The following is a 14215-nucleotide window of genomic DNA, read 5'->3' as shown; positions in this document are numbered from 1 at the left end:
TTTCTGTCAGTCTTTTTGCGTGTGGAATCTCAGTGCCAAAGCAATTGCATGAATTAGGCCCGTAGTTATACTTTTTTGAAGTAAGTCTTAATAGTGGAATGCTGAGAACGTAGGAATTTTGCGTGCAGGTCTGAAGTTTCAAACTGTAAAAGCCATTTATAGAGCGTGTTGCAGGACACACGAGGCAGCGTTAGATGAGGTGTCACCTGCTGGGAAGTATCTGTCCGAGCAGTAAGAAGTGATACAGAAAGTCGGGCAAGGAAGAGCGGAGGGGTGCTAATTAAAGTGTGAGGCGTAAAGACAACATGTGAACAAACAGCACGTTTATTTATCTTACCTAATGACCAGCCGGTCCTTTGGCGGGAAACACAAATGGTGTTGCTTACTTTGTTATGTTTGAGAAATAAATATTTTTTTTCTTTTTAGCATTTATTTCAGCAACATCAGAATATGCCGGAATATTCCAAACTGCTGTAAAAACGTAAAAAAGAGCAAGACGGGATATTATCAAAACAGACAAAGAAGGAACAGGAGAAATGTATCAAGTGGACATCTTAAAAATACATCTGTAAATGTCTCTGTCTTCCTCAGCAGGAAAACATTTGTCTACTGAGGAGGCCGGGAAGGAACACGCCAACCCCTGTCTCTCTTATTGCAGTCCTTAATACACTTTGGGCCTCATTCAGTATGGGTAGCTAAGCAGGGGTCGTTAGCTTAGCGAGCCCCTTAACGCCACCGGACTGCACACTCACCCCCTTGCCGCCAAATCCCCTCGGTGCCATGTGAGGTGATGTGTACGAGAACATCTATAGGGGAGAGAAATCATTTCTAAGGAAATAAAGGTACTTGTGTATTTGTAGGGCACCCAATTTACATATGTGTGGCACCGTAGGAAAATTGCATCGCATCGCATGCATGCAATATTGCATGCAATGCGATGCAATGCGATTTGTTAATTTTTAGTGCACCCGCATGCCATTTGCGGTGCGATGCGATTTTTCATTGTATAAGCACCCATGCAATGAGATGTGATGGTACTTCATTTTAAAAGCATCCATGCAATTTTATCACATGCTATTTTGCACACCCCCACTATCCATGTCACCCGAAGCGTGGCGAGCATAGCGTAGCCCGTGAGGGGTCACGGAACGCGTCCTCCCGACTTTTCACTATCCACGTCGGCGTCGAGTTGATCTTCTAAAGTGTGGCGAGCGCAGCGGATTACTTTACATGGGTTCCGTGTCCGCTCGCAACGCTTCGGACTCAGTGGCTCGCCACACTTTATAAAATCAACTCCATGCCTCACGGGGCTCACTGCACTCGCCGCGCTTCGGGGTGACGTGGATAGTGGGAGTGTGCTAAATCCCATTGCATCGCATAGATGTTGTTGTGCTAAATCGCATGTGATTTTGCATGTGATGCAGTGCGTTCCGCGGCCAGGGTGCAGTGAATAAATAAACTAGTGAGATTGCATTTTTCGTGCCGTGTGATGCAATGCAATTTCACTATGCAGAATAGCCCACTAAGCAAATAGCTTAGTGGGCTCCCAGCTAATACACAAGTACTGAAATAATAGTCAGTCTGAACTGACTCTAATTTCCGTCGGTGTCCGCCGAAGAGGGGGCGGGCGGCTGACGTCATGTGGCCTCAACCACCCGCCCCTGGCAGGCATCGGCCCAATCGCGATCCCAGAGGAGCGCCCAGCATTTTCTTAGGGACACCCATAAAACGCTGGCCGTTACCCTGCTCCAACACCGTTTCCTTCCCCCCCCGCAACGAGCAGGGTTTGCACATGCGCAGAAATGCACATGCACAAACCCCAACCATTGGGGCTGGGGACGAATTTGCATCACACTGAGTGATCCTGAATCGGCCCCTTTGAATCGGCCTTAAGCAATCGTTAAGCCAAACATAGGGATGAAGCAATATCAGCGCACATAACACGCGCTAATACTGCTTCATCCCATACCAAACCTACAGAAATCTAGGGCTAGATGGATGAGGCAGTTATAAGAGAGGAGAAGTGAGCCAGATGAGATATGGCCTATGGCAACCAATCAGCACTGACGTAACATCTATAATTTGCATAATATAAAATTATACAGAGCAGCTGATTGGTTGCCATGGGCCACTTCTCCTCCTTTGTCACTGCTTCATACATCTACCCCACAGTCTGCCACCAGAGGCAATCCCCAAATCAGAAAATTACTTTTTTAGAATTGATTAGTAAAATCGGGCAACAATCTTATTTTTTTTTCAAGTTTTATTCATATTATTCTATGAAAATGTTGTGAAAGGAAACCACAATATAAATAAAGTAATTATTACTTATATTTATTTAAATGAAAGATAATAATAATTGGGATGCAAGCCTTGCATCCCAATTATTATTATCTTTCATTTAAATTAATATAAGTAATAATTACTTTATTGCATTACAAGGCTAACTTCCCTGATTCTGGGGTAGCGCGAGAAAGTTGTTATGTTGATGGAATAAAATCACATCCCTACACTTCAATCTGACGCCAGCATGGGACAAGCTTATGTAAGGTGACAAAGACAGGGTTACCCTGCTCTGTAAGCTACCAGGACTGTGCAAATGAGCAGAGAGGATCAGGGTGATGCACTAGGAACTCATTAGCAGGACACAGTATGAGTCCAATAGAAAATCTATGTTTATGTTAATACTGATCTAGCATGGGGTGTTCACACGCTACCAGAAGTCACTTGTTGGTTCTTGGTCCAATGCCCCCAATTGGTGTGCACAAGTGCTTTTCATGTAATTGGTCACTTATTGCTGCACGTATAGTAAATCATTAAAAATGTTTAGTATTATTTATTTTTATCCTTTGTTTAAATGGGGCAACAAGGGTTCCGCAGCACCTATAGAAGTACACAAAGAAATGAGCGAAACAAGGAGATAGCAACTTACAGTACAATACAATATAGGAGAAGTACAGGGTATATAGAAAGGTCATAAGCTCAAGTCACTGAAATAAGCATCAGGGTGGCAGAAACCGTGGGCTCGGTGCCTGCGTAGAGAGCACAAAATAGAAGATAGTCTAAGTAAGAGAAGAAAGGGTACATGATGAAAGAGGGCCCTGCTCCTGGGAGCTTACATTCTAAAGGGGCCGAACAGACAGACAGTGAAGGATACAGATGGGGAAAGATACAGATGGGTAAGGCAGTGAGCGTGGAACAGAGTTAGGATGAGAGACAGCTGTGTTTGATGAAGAGGTGGAGAGTCTGATGGGGAGAGCGAGATAATTCTGATGATAGGGAGAAGCAAATGTAAAATCTTGGAAGCAGGAGTGGACATTTGTGGAGATAAGGGGGAGGTACGAGCGTGAGGTGTAAATGGGAAATTAATGGTTGAGGGATTTGTGAGTGGGAGAAGCTTGAATTAAGGTCTGAAGGGCAAGGGATGCCAGTGCTTGTAAGTGGAAGGCAGGCGAAGGAGAGTATGTTTTGAAGATGAGCCGGGCAGAAGCAATGAGGACAGATTGTAGTGGAGTTGGTTGTTAGGGAGGTCAGAGAGGAGGAGGTTACATCAGCCCAATCTGGAGATGACCAGAGGGTGGATGAGGGTCTTAGTAGCCTCCAGGGTGAGAAAGGGTTTGATCCTGGAAATCTTTTTAGATGGAAACAGCAGGACTGTGAGAGGTACTGAATGTTTGGTTTGCAGGAAAGGAGGGAGTGAAGGATTACACCAAGACAGTGTACTTGGATGCTAAATGAAATAGATCTACCGTCAATAGATTATAGGATTATGAGGTTATGCGGGAGGGTGGAAAGATGATTATCTGAATCTAAGTTTAGGAAAGCATTGAGACAGTAGGAAATATGAATGAGGTGAAAGGGGAGAGGTCAGGGGAGTAAAATCAGCATAGATATAATAATAGAGGACAAAAAAGCTCATGCGTTCACTTAAAAAGGAGGTATGGAGGGAGAAAAAGAGTTGTCCGAGAACAAACCTAGTGGAACACCTACTGTATTGGAAATGGAAGTTATTAGACGCGAGGGGAAATGGAGTCATGAGAGGAGAAAGAGAAGGAACAGTCTGAAAGTTAGGACAGCCAAGAGAGGGCAGTGTGACACAAACCAAGGGAGTGAAGGATTTGCAGGAGGAGAGGGTGGTTCACAGTGTCAAAAGCAGCAGAGTAATCGTAGACAGTGAGCGGAGAATAGTGGCCCTTGGATTTGGCAGCAAGGTGGCTTCAACTAGGGCAGTATCAGTGGTCAAAGACAAATAGAAGAGAATCAAGGACGGAATTCTCAGAGAGTTAAAACGTTGTAGATATGCTGCTCAAGCAGTTTTTAGGCGAAAGGGAGAATAAAATGGGGTGGCAGCTAGCAGGTTAGGATGAATGCCAAGGTTCGTATTTTTGAAAATAGCTGAGACAACAGCAAGTTTGAATGGCAAGGAAAAGATGCCAGTAGAGAGAGATAATTTGTTGAGGTAAGCAAGATGAGAGCAGGTAGTGGAGGAGAGGGAGTGGAAGAGGCGAGAAGGGAGGGGAACCAGTGGGTAGGTGGAGAGGACAAGATAAGAGCGTGCTCTTTGTTGCCTGTGGTGGAGCAGAAGGAGCACAAGGGGGGGGGGGGTGGCCAGGGGGGCAGCATTGGGCAGAGGGGAGGAGATTTCATGGGGGATTGCCTCAATTTTGGAAGAGAAGAAGCCAAAGTCAGTCGAGTAAGGGAGGATGGGGGGGAGAAGGGGTGCGGAGATGCAAAGGATTGCTTGGTAAGGGGGAGAGGGTAGAGCTGAAGGAAGAGACCTCAAACTTAAAGTGGAGGTAGTCCACCAGAGAGCAAATTTTCCTCCAGAGGAGCTTGAGGGGTGCACAGAATTCATGCAGGAATCGGGTCAGTTGGGAGTGCCAGGGCTGGGGTTTGAAATGGTGGAGGAGGCTGAGGAGATGAGGACAACAATATTAAGTCTAGTGGTGTTGGGGATATAGTAAAAAGGAGGTCTTCTGGTTGGGGCAGGCCATGGTGGATAGAGGAGAGTAAAGCATAAGGAGGACAGGACAGCGGTGTTTAGAGTCTTGAGATTGCACCTGGTGATGGTGGCTTTGGACGATGGGAGCAGTGGAAGATTTAAGAGAGCGAAGGAGAGTAGATGATGGTCAGAGAGAAATTGTGGGGGCGCGGCCTACTCACGGGAGCCATGCCCCCAAAATGTTTAAGGGGGGTGAAAAAACACTCTAAAATCGAGGGGGGAGTGTTATTGCCCCCCCCCCCCCCAGCAGCAGCACACACCTACAGCATGTGCTGTGCTAAGTAACAGCAGGCTCAGCATGAGCTCTCACGCTGTCAGTGAGACGCTCAAGCTGAGCCTGTTGTCAGCACAGCACATGCTGTAGGGGGAAGGAATGGGGGGGGGGAGGCAGACCAGGGCCCTCACCAGGCCCCTACATCAAGCCCGGGCCCGGGTAATTAGTACTCGCTCCCCCCCCCCCCCCTCTCGTCGGCCCTGCATGTGCTTTTTTTTTTAATTGTTAGAAAGTACACAGAATGGGCACATCTCCCAATGCTGTACAACCAGCACAGAATGTAATGCAGAGAAACGTGTCGAAGTTTGCACCACGTGACCCTAGAACAAAACAAAAACAACACCCAACCTCACACAAGTTAGAACAACTCCCTAGAGCTTCAGGTGACCAATGAGAAGAGGATACTTTCAGAGGAGAGAAGTAAATCATTCTGCAAAGAACACATTTGCTGTTAAGGTGCAATAAAGATAATTGCTATCCTGCTTCTGGGCCATTGTAATGTTACGTCATGCCGGGGTGGGGAGCATAAGGTAGGTGTCAGATAAGCTAGCACAGAATCGGATGCAGAATTGGATGTACCATCAGACCTCTGTGCACAAACATCGACATTCAACACTCCCCCACCTTCTGAATCAGCCCCCCCCCCCCCCTCTTCTTATGCCCAGCATGTTGAAGGTCTCTGCAGGTGTGAGCGTAGTTGCAAAACTCCAATCACTAGTGTAATTAGCACTTTAACCGGTGATTAGCACTTTTTTTTATTGGCATTCCTGTGTACACCACCTGCCTAATTAGATTGTAAGCTCATCAGAACAGCAACCAATTTCCCTTCCATGCTCTAAAGTTTGAACTTGAGTGGTTATTCAGATCTGATTGCTTCTCTGCTAAATTGCAGAGACCGGTGATCAGATAACCGCCCGGTCAGAGTGAAATCTCGCCCCGTGCGATGCTGCAATTCCATTCTCAATCGCTCACCGCGGAATGCTTTTCCCAGTGTGTGCAAATATGGAAAAAAGGAGGTTGCTCTACCAGAGAGCAATAAGTGAGCAGACAACCATCCCAGCCACCTGTTAGAGAGTCCTGCCTCCCCAATAGATTCAAGTCCAGACTAGAGACCGGACGCCCACCCTTTGCCATCACCTCCAAGTGACATTGTTCCATCAAGAGGAGATACTTAAATTGGGCACCGAGCCATATAAAGTCGCCCACCCAACCATCAGAGGAAATCCTGAGGGTCACTATACGGATATCCCTCCATCTACTCCTCCAGCGGCACAAACATCCATCCGCAACAATAGAGAGGACTGGTGGACCCCCTTTTCTACAACACCCCCACTTCGTTTTCTCTTCCCTCAGCAGCAAAACGAATAATGGTTAAGTGCACTTTCCATTCGGACTGATATCCAACCGGGCATTGGCCCCTACAGATACCCATCCAATCTAATGGCCCCCACACACAGCACAATTTTCAGGCACTTTCTGAGCGATTTTACTAAATCGCTCAGAAAATGCCTGAAAATGCATGTAAATCGCTGTGTATATAGCCCACACAGCGATTTACATGCGCGCCCCCGCCGTTCTGAATCTGCACAAGATTCAGAATGGCCCGGTCAGTCAATTCATAACAGTCGCTCAGAAGCTCCTGCTCATCTCCCGCATGTGTGGCGCGGGGATGAGCAGGGCCATCTGAGCGACTGTCATGCCGGTGACTGTGACTGTCAAGCCCCGCTGCCACCGACCTGGAAGCCCCGCCGCCGCCGCCTGGAAGCCCCGCCGCCGCCGCCGCCTGGAAGCCCCGCCGCCGCCGCCGCCGCCTGGAAGCCCCGCTGCCGCCGCCTGGAAGCCCCGCCGCCTGGAAGCCTCGCCGCCGGAGCCCAGCAGAGACGCTTCCTGGACCTGCCGGGTGCCGCGCCCGCCCTCTGCAGTCAGATGGAAGCTGCAGTGAGAGGACGCGACGCTGGAAGACAACGGAGTTGGTAAGTATATTCTTTTTTTTTTTTTTACACTGTGCCACCAACGGTTGAGGGGAGAGGGGGATGCCACACTATACCACCAACGATTAAACTTTTTATATGGGGGACTAAAACTATTAAACTGTGTATGCATATATATATATATACTGTGTGTATATATATATATATATATATATATATATGTATATGTATATATATGTATATGTATATATATATATATATATATATATATATATGTATATATATATATATGTATATATATATATGTGTATATATATATATATATATATACACTATGTATATGTATGTATATATATATATATATATATATATATATATATATACTGTGTGTGTGTATATATATATATATATATATATATATATATATATATATATATATATACTGTGTGTGTGTATATATATATATATATATATATATATATATATATACTGTGTGTATATGTGTATATATATATATATATATATATATATATATATATATATATATATATATATATATAGCGCAGTCTGGGCAGGCACATCCAGAGTAGCCAGCTGCACAATGTCCAGTCGTGACAGATTTGAGATCTCCCGTGCTGAATCTCCCAATTTGAATCTCTGACACAAATCTCTCTGTATGTGGCTCATTGTCTGAAATGAGCCAATTAGTGAAATCTCTTGTGCTGAATCTCCCGTTATGTATCTCTGGCACACATCTCTGCGTATGTAGGGCCCTTAAGAGTGAGATTTTAAATATATATTTTTTATGTTATATTATATGTGATTGATTGTACTGTTTATATTTATATTTATTTTTATTTGTTATATAAAATTTATTTTTTACTGCAAATTGGTCAATCTCCTTCACTGTAAACTCAGCGCTGCTTTCCCGACATATCCCAGTGTGTGCAGTCTGCGCGTAGCCCAGGTCTTACTCGGCTGGTGCAATAGAGACAGGCTGTCTACGCACCCCTGCATTTTCTGTACACTCCTAGGAAACAGCCAGATACCACCCCCAACTGCCAACTTTATGTCAATCTACTTGCTAATGGCTAGCGATTTCTGTCCTAGGCTGGCTTTGCGCATGCACGCTACGAACCATGCTCATGCGTGGTTGATAATCGGCCGAGCTGTGAATTCGCAGTCCAGCGATTAGGTCTAAAAAACTCACATTGTTCGGAATGTTTTTGTCATATGTAGAGACAGGATTATATGCAACATAAAAAGCTTGAAATATGCATAAAAAAATACTTAAAATATGCATGAAAAGTGTTAAAATATGCTACATTAAATAATAAAAAAAGTAATTTTTAACTTATTTATTTAAAAATCAGCATACAATTAGTTGCAAGTAAACCTCAAAAATAGGCCCACAGCATCTGCAGATGTCTAGTGCTGTACACAGGATTTTTTTTCTTCCTGGCTGCTACAGCATACGGCAGCGTCCAAAGCGCTACTTGCATCAACTACACGGACCCTCATCTCCAGCGCCGATGGATAAAATGTCAGCATAGCGTGTGAGGGCGGCGCATACTCACTGTGCTCCCTGCGCCGCATACTCACTGTGACGCGGCATTTTCTCCGCACCGCGTGATGTCACAACCCTTCTGTCCGCCTCCTCTGCTGCAGAAGTCTGTCTCTTGGTGTAAAGTCCCAGGCCAGGGGCAGGCGAAGGTTCAGGAGCTTCGGAATGGTATCCGCCCTGACTGACTTATCAACATGGATTGGCAGCCTAGAGCAGTGTCAGACATAGCGTACATCCAAGGTTCCCCACACTGCGCACATATTGCCCCAGCCTGCACACTCTACCACTACCTGGCCAGCAGCAGCAGGGCAAAGCAGTGCTGTGACTCGCGGGTGGAAAGGGGGCAGGGCCTAAAATATGCACCATCACTAGATTTTAGGTAAAATATGCAATAACCAGTGAGAATGGGCAAAATATGCATATGCAAATGCATATAATCCTGTCTCTAGTCATATGTGTAGTAGAATGTTGGCTGCAGTATGTGCCACCATATAATATACATAAACGTACATGTACTTACAATGTATTAAAAATACCTTTCGTCCTAAATGGAATCCTCACGTTATATATCTGACCCAACTGCAGCACAATCTGATTTTGGCATGGTGATAATTTACCCGCCAGCTGAAACTGCGTTCTTATGTGACCATGCGCCCCTTTTTTTCATACTTACCTTGTCCCCCCGATATCCACGGCAGCCTCCGGGATCATCTTCAGCGGCATCTCCGGCCCCAGGGGTGCATTGTGCGAGTGCGCGGTCCCACTGGTGATGTCACCGGCGCGACCACACACTTGCGCAATGCACCCCTGGGACCGGAGATGCCGCTGAAGAGGATCCCGAAGGTCGCCGTGGATGCCAGGGGACACCATGGATGTCGGGGGACCATCAAGGCACCACCAGCTAACCAGGTAAACATGGGGAGAAAAAAATCCAAAAAAACGAGAAAAAAATCTTTTCTCCAAAATGCTTGTGGTCCCGAGCATCTCGGATAAGGGATACTCAACCTGTGTCTATCTTCATAGGTGTACATTTACTAACATGTTGCCCATAAACTTAAGGCTGCTCATCAATTCGGTGGGTGCGCCAGCAGTCTCTATACGGCCCCCAACAGAGCTGCATTTGGGCTAACACGCACATCTCATAAAAGTTGTGTGTATGAACGTAGTATAATCTATGCTAGAGGTGCCACTGGCGTAACTAAGCCACCGCAGCCCCCGCCGTGGCGGGGAGGCGCAGAGTAACTATGGGCGCCGGGGGGGCTGCGGTGCTATAGTTACCCGCTGTGCTGCTGCCCGGCCGCATCTTCGGTCACTGTCCCGTCACTCGCTCCCGGCGCCGGCTCCTGCTGATAATGAAAAGTGACACTTAGAAAATGGCTGCCCCCGTATTGCAGACAGTTTTGGCAGCCATTTTCTAAGAGTCACTTTTCATTATCAGCAGGAGCCGGCGCCGGGAGCGAGTGACGGGACAGTGACCACAGACAGATGCGGCCGGGCAGCAGCGCAGCGGAGACTGGAGCAGCGGGAGACTGGACGGGACAGTGACCGCAGATGCGGCTCTGTCAGGTATGGAGGCGGGGGCGCCGAAAAATTTTTGGCGGGGGGGTGCAAATTATATAGTTACGCCACTGAAAGGTGCCAATACATTAGTCACATTTCATCCCCCTTGAACCACCCGGCACCTTCCCGACCAAAAGGATCGCATACGATACACTGTTTGTGGTCTTTTTGCATACGATGCATCATATGTGATCACCGACTCTGATCCGATGCACACGGAACCATAAGATAAGGGGGGTGGTGGCGAATAGCCCCCCCCCTCACCCCTCCACTGTTTCCCCTTGCAACCATGCGAGTAGGTGTGTTATGAAGACACCTCCCTTTGCATGTGCCCGCACCAGGAGAAATCATTAATGGTCGCCAAACATCCAATGCTTTCTGTGGTCTTCACAAATATAAGTCAGTGGAGCTTTGCAGAATTGCATTAATTTGAGAATTCGTTTTATACAATGAGGTCACCAAAATTAGATAAAGGGATGAGAGAGTTAAATTTTAGTGGACTAAGGAGTTTGCGGAAGGGCGAACAGTCATTGTTCTAGGCAGCATGAACATTCATTGGCGCTCATAGTTAGTAGTTCTAGAGTCAACAGTAAATTAACATTTACAACTAGTGCTAGAGATGGCTGCCTGGTTCCTGCCCTGCGTTACACTGTCACTCATATACAATACCCAATAAAAACAATGCAAAATGGCCTAAAGGCGCTGTCTTTTCTTCAACCAGTCCACCATAAATGATGTTAATCACAGAAGATCTCTTCAATTGATTCTTTGAATGTGGCCTCAAGCATATTTCCAGTACATAGAGAAAAGGAAGGAAAAAATGCAGAGGCCAGTCTATAGAGGTGGCTGTGGGCTCCTCTGCAACAGCAGAGTCTTATGGGATATGGAGTACCAAAAGGGGCTGTTTGGCAAGACTGCAGGAGTCCATGGAATCTGCAGAAAACGGCCCTCCAAAAATGTCCGCTGCCTTGAATGGGACAGATGCAAGAGGTTCTAGTCAACCTCTGGCTTCTGTCATGGGAGCGCAGAGCGTTTAGCACTACCAGGAAGTGCCAGATCCCAGGAGCGATGTGAACACGACTCCCTAGCAACAAGCATGTTACCCCCCTAGGCAACGAGCATATAACACCCTGGCAGCTGGCATGTAACCCCTGGCCTTCAGCATGTGGACCCTACTCAATGAGCATAAAACTCCCCCTGGCAACAAGCATGCGGCCCCTGGCAATGATATCTGTTAGATTACTGTATAATGCATGAACTATCAGAATTTATTAAATATATTTAACAGGATCCCAGACCATGCACTGTAGTACCCATGCTGACTGCAGGCTATGTCCTCACTATTGGTTGGTTGAGCCTCTGTTTAGGGATAGTCAACGACCATCGATGATATATAATCATGGATGGTTTATGGCTGATGTAGAATAATGTTGCCATCAATGGTAAAGAAACATCTGATTCCCCTCCAGAGATGGCACAGAACAACTGAATAGTGGGTATTTTTCTTCCCCAAAGTGCCGGGCAACCATGAAGCCCAACCCCAGATTCTGATTGGCCCACAGGCCGGTCAGTCAAAGAAAATGGATGACCATCATCAAGTAAAACCATCAATGGTCATACGTTACATAGGGTCTTATTCTATGTCACTCTTTCTGACAAAATCCTTCTTAGATGGACAAAACCATGTGCACTGCAGGGGGGGCAGATGTAAAATGTGCAGAGAGAATGAGATTTGGGTGAGTTATTTTTTTTCTGTGCAGGGTAAATACTGTCTGCTTTATTTTTACACTGCAATATAGATCTCACTATGAAGTAAAACCCCACTCAAATCTAATTCTCTCTGCACAAGTAACATCTGCCCCACCTGCAGTGCACATGGTTTTGTCCATCTAAGAAGGATTTTGTCAGAAAGAGTGCACTAGAATAACCCCCATAGTATGATACCATCGATGACCATTTGTTCTATCGCCATTGATGGCAACCATTGATGGCATCACAACGATGGCCATCCTTACCTCTGTGGTTTCTGGCCACATCCCTAAAGCATGGACCCCCTATCACTGCATTCCCCCAGGAGTGGCGTAAATATGGCCCTTATTCAGATCTGATTGCAGTAGAAATTTGTTCTCGAAATGGGCAAAACCATGTGCACTGCAGGTGGGGGCAGATGTAACATGTATAGAGAGAGTTAGATTTGTGTGAGTTAGTTTGTTTCTGTGCAGGGTAAATACTGGCTGCATTATTTTTACGCTGCAATTTAGATTTCAGTTTCAACACACCCCACCCAAATTTAACTCTCTCTGCACATATTACATCTGCCCCACCTGCAGTGCACATGGTTTTTCCCATTTTGAGAACAAATTTGCACTGGGATCAGATCTGAATAAGGGCCTATATACATGTGGGCCCCATAGCAAAAGTTTGTAAGGGCCCCTATTCATCACCTAATGCTTAAAAATGTATATAGCATATGATACTTTGACAGGTAATCAGAGGGCCCCTCTCAGCTCTGGGCCCCATTGCAGCTGCACCCCCTGCACCTATGGTAGTTACGCCCTTGGTCCATGCTCGTGTCCGTCAGCAGCGAAACGCGAAGAACTACTTGTTGCTCTATAAATCCACGTTAATAAATAATGATAACAATCTGTGGTGCGCATTCTGTACCTGCTGTAAATTACAAACTATGACTGACATATAATTAATCACTGCAGCAATCTTGGTATCTTTAACCTTACAGTGACCTCCGGCAGTCTCAGTCCTGTTTTCTAGCAAGAACAAGACATTCTGATCCCTGACCTCTCATTCCTTCAGTGCACATCTGCCTTCTGCAACTGTAAATGTCCTCAGATGAGTCTCTAACACGCACTGCTCATTACACACCTACTTATTCCAGGCAGCTACTAACAACCTTGTTCTGGGAAACCTTCACAAGTGTATACACAGCCTGACCACTGTCGTCCTTCTCTTATGTATACAACTCAGTCACACTATATTACATGGATATTACATACCGCTTCATTCACTATTCCTTTCATCCGTACTGTCTGCTCTCTGTTCTCTACGAATCCTGTGCATATAAGAATAGAGAGAGAGGAAATGGTTAGAAAGGTAAAGTCATTGTAATTGATAATCAATACATTATTAGAAACGTTGTACAGACTATTACTATTTTTAAGGATACTGTGGAGGAATGCATCAGTATTCCAGCGGTGGGGATGCTGATATCCAGAGCCGGCCCTAGCCTAAATCATGCCGTAGGCAAGATTTTGGCTGGTGCCCCCTAGCACCACGACTAGTTCCGCCTCTGACCCTGCTCCCCTTTCCCAGCACCATCAACCCTCATCATAGCAGTCATCATTTTGGTGCTCCTTGCTGGGAAGGGGCATGGCCACACAATAGTATCCCCAATTCAAATTATGCCACATTATGCAACTTTATTCACATTATATCTTGCTATGGTGTCCCTTATTCACGTTACATCACACAGTAGTACCACTTTACCTTATGTACATTACTCCTCACATTATTCACATTATACCCTTAGAAAAAAATCCTGAGAAAATATTGTATTTTAAGCACCTCCATGGCCACAATGCAACTCAGCACAAAGCAGTGTGTGCTGGGCAGAGGAGAAGAGCTGCAGCTGCTGCTGTCACTTAAGGGGAAGGGGCCCAGGGCCCCCACTGGGCCCTTCCATCAGACTTTGGCCTGGGTAATTTGTACCCCCTACCCCTTTCTCTCTGTACCCCTGATAATACCACACAGTAATGCCCCTTACACATGACACATATTATTAATGTCCTTATAACCATAATGCCCCTTACACATATGTTGCACATTATTAATGCCCTTATACACATGACACACATAATGCCCATTACACA

At 45.9% G+C, this 14215-nt stretch overlaps 1 long non-coding RNA gene across 1 annotated transcript in view; it reads right to left on the bottom strand.

Annotated features, from left to right (window-relative positions):
• The window catches only part of LOC146080026 (uncharacterized), a 179643-nt gene that overhangs the window by 58020 nt on the left and 107408 nt on the right, over positions 1-14215 (bottom strand). Inside the window, exon 2 of the long non-coding RNA XR_014474790.1 lies at positions 13343-13398. This is a non-coding gene — a long non-coding RNA (uncharacterized LOC146080026). The remainder of the gene's footprint in view (positions 1-13342; positions 13399-14215) is intronic.

This window comes from Crinia signifera, chromosome 5, assembly GCF_055691185.1.
Source record: "Crinia signifera chromosome 5, ASM5569118v1, whole genome shotgun sequence".
NCBI classification, from domain to species: Eukaryota; Metazoa; Chordata; class Amphibia; order Anura; family Myobatrachidae; genus Crinia; species Crinia signifera.
The sequence above is the reverse complement of the archived record's forward strand: the minus strand, read 5'-3'. Positions and strand labels throughout refer to the sequence as shown.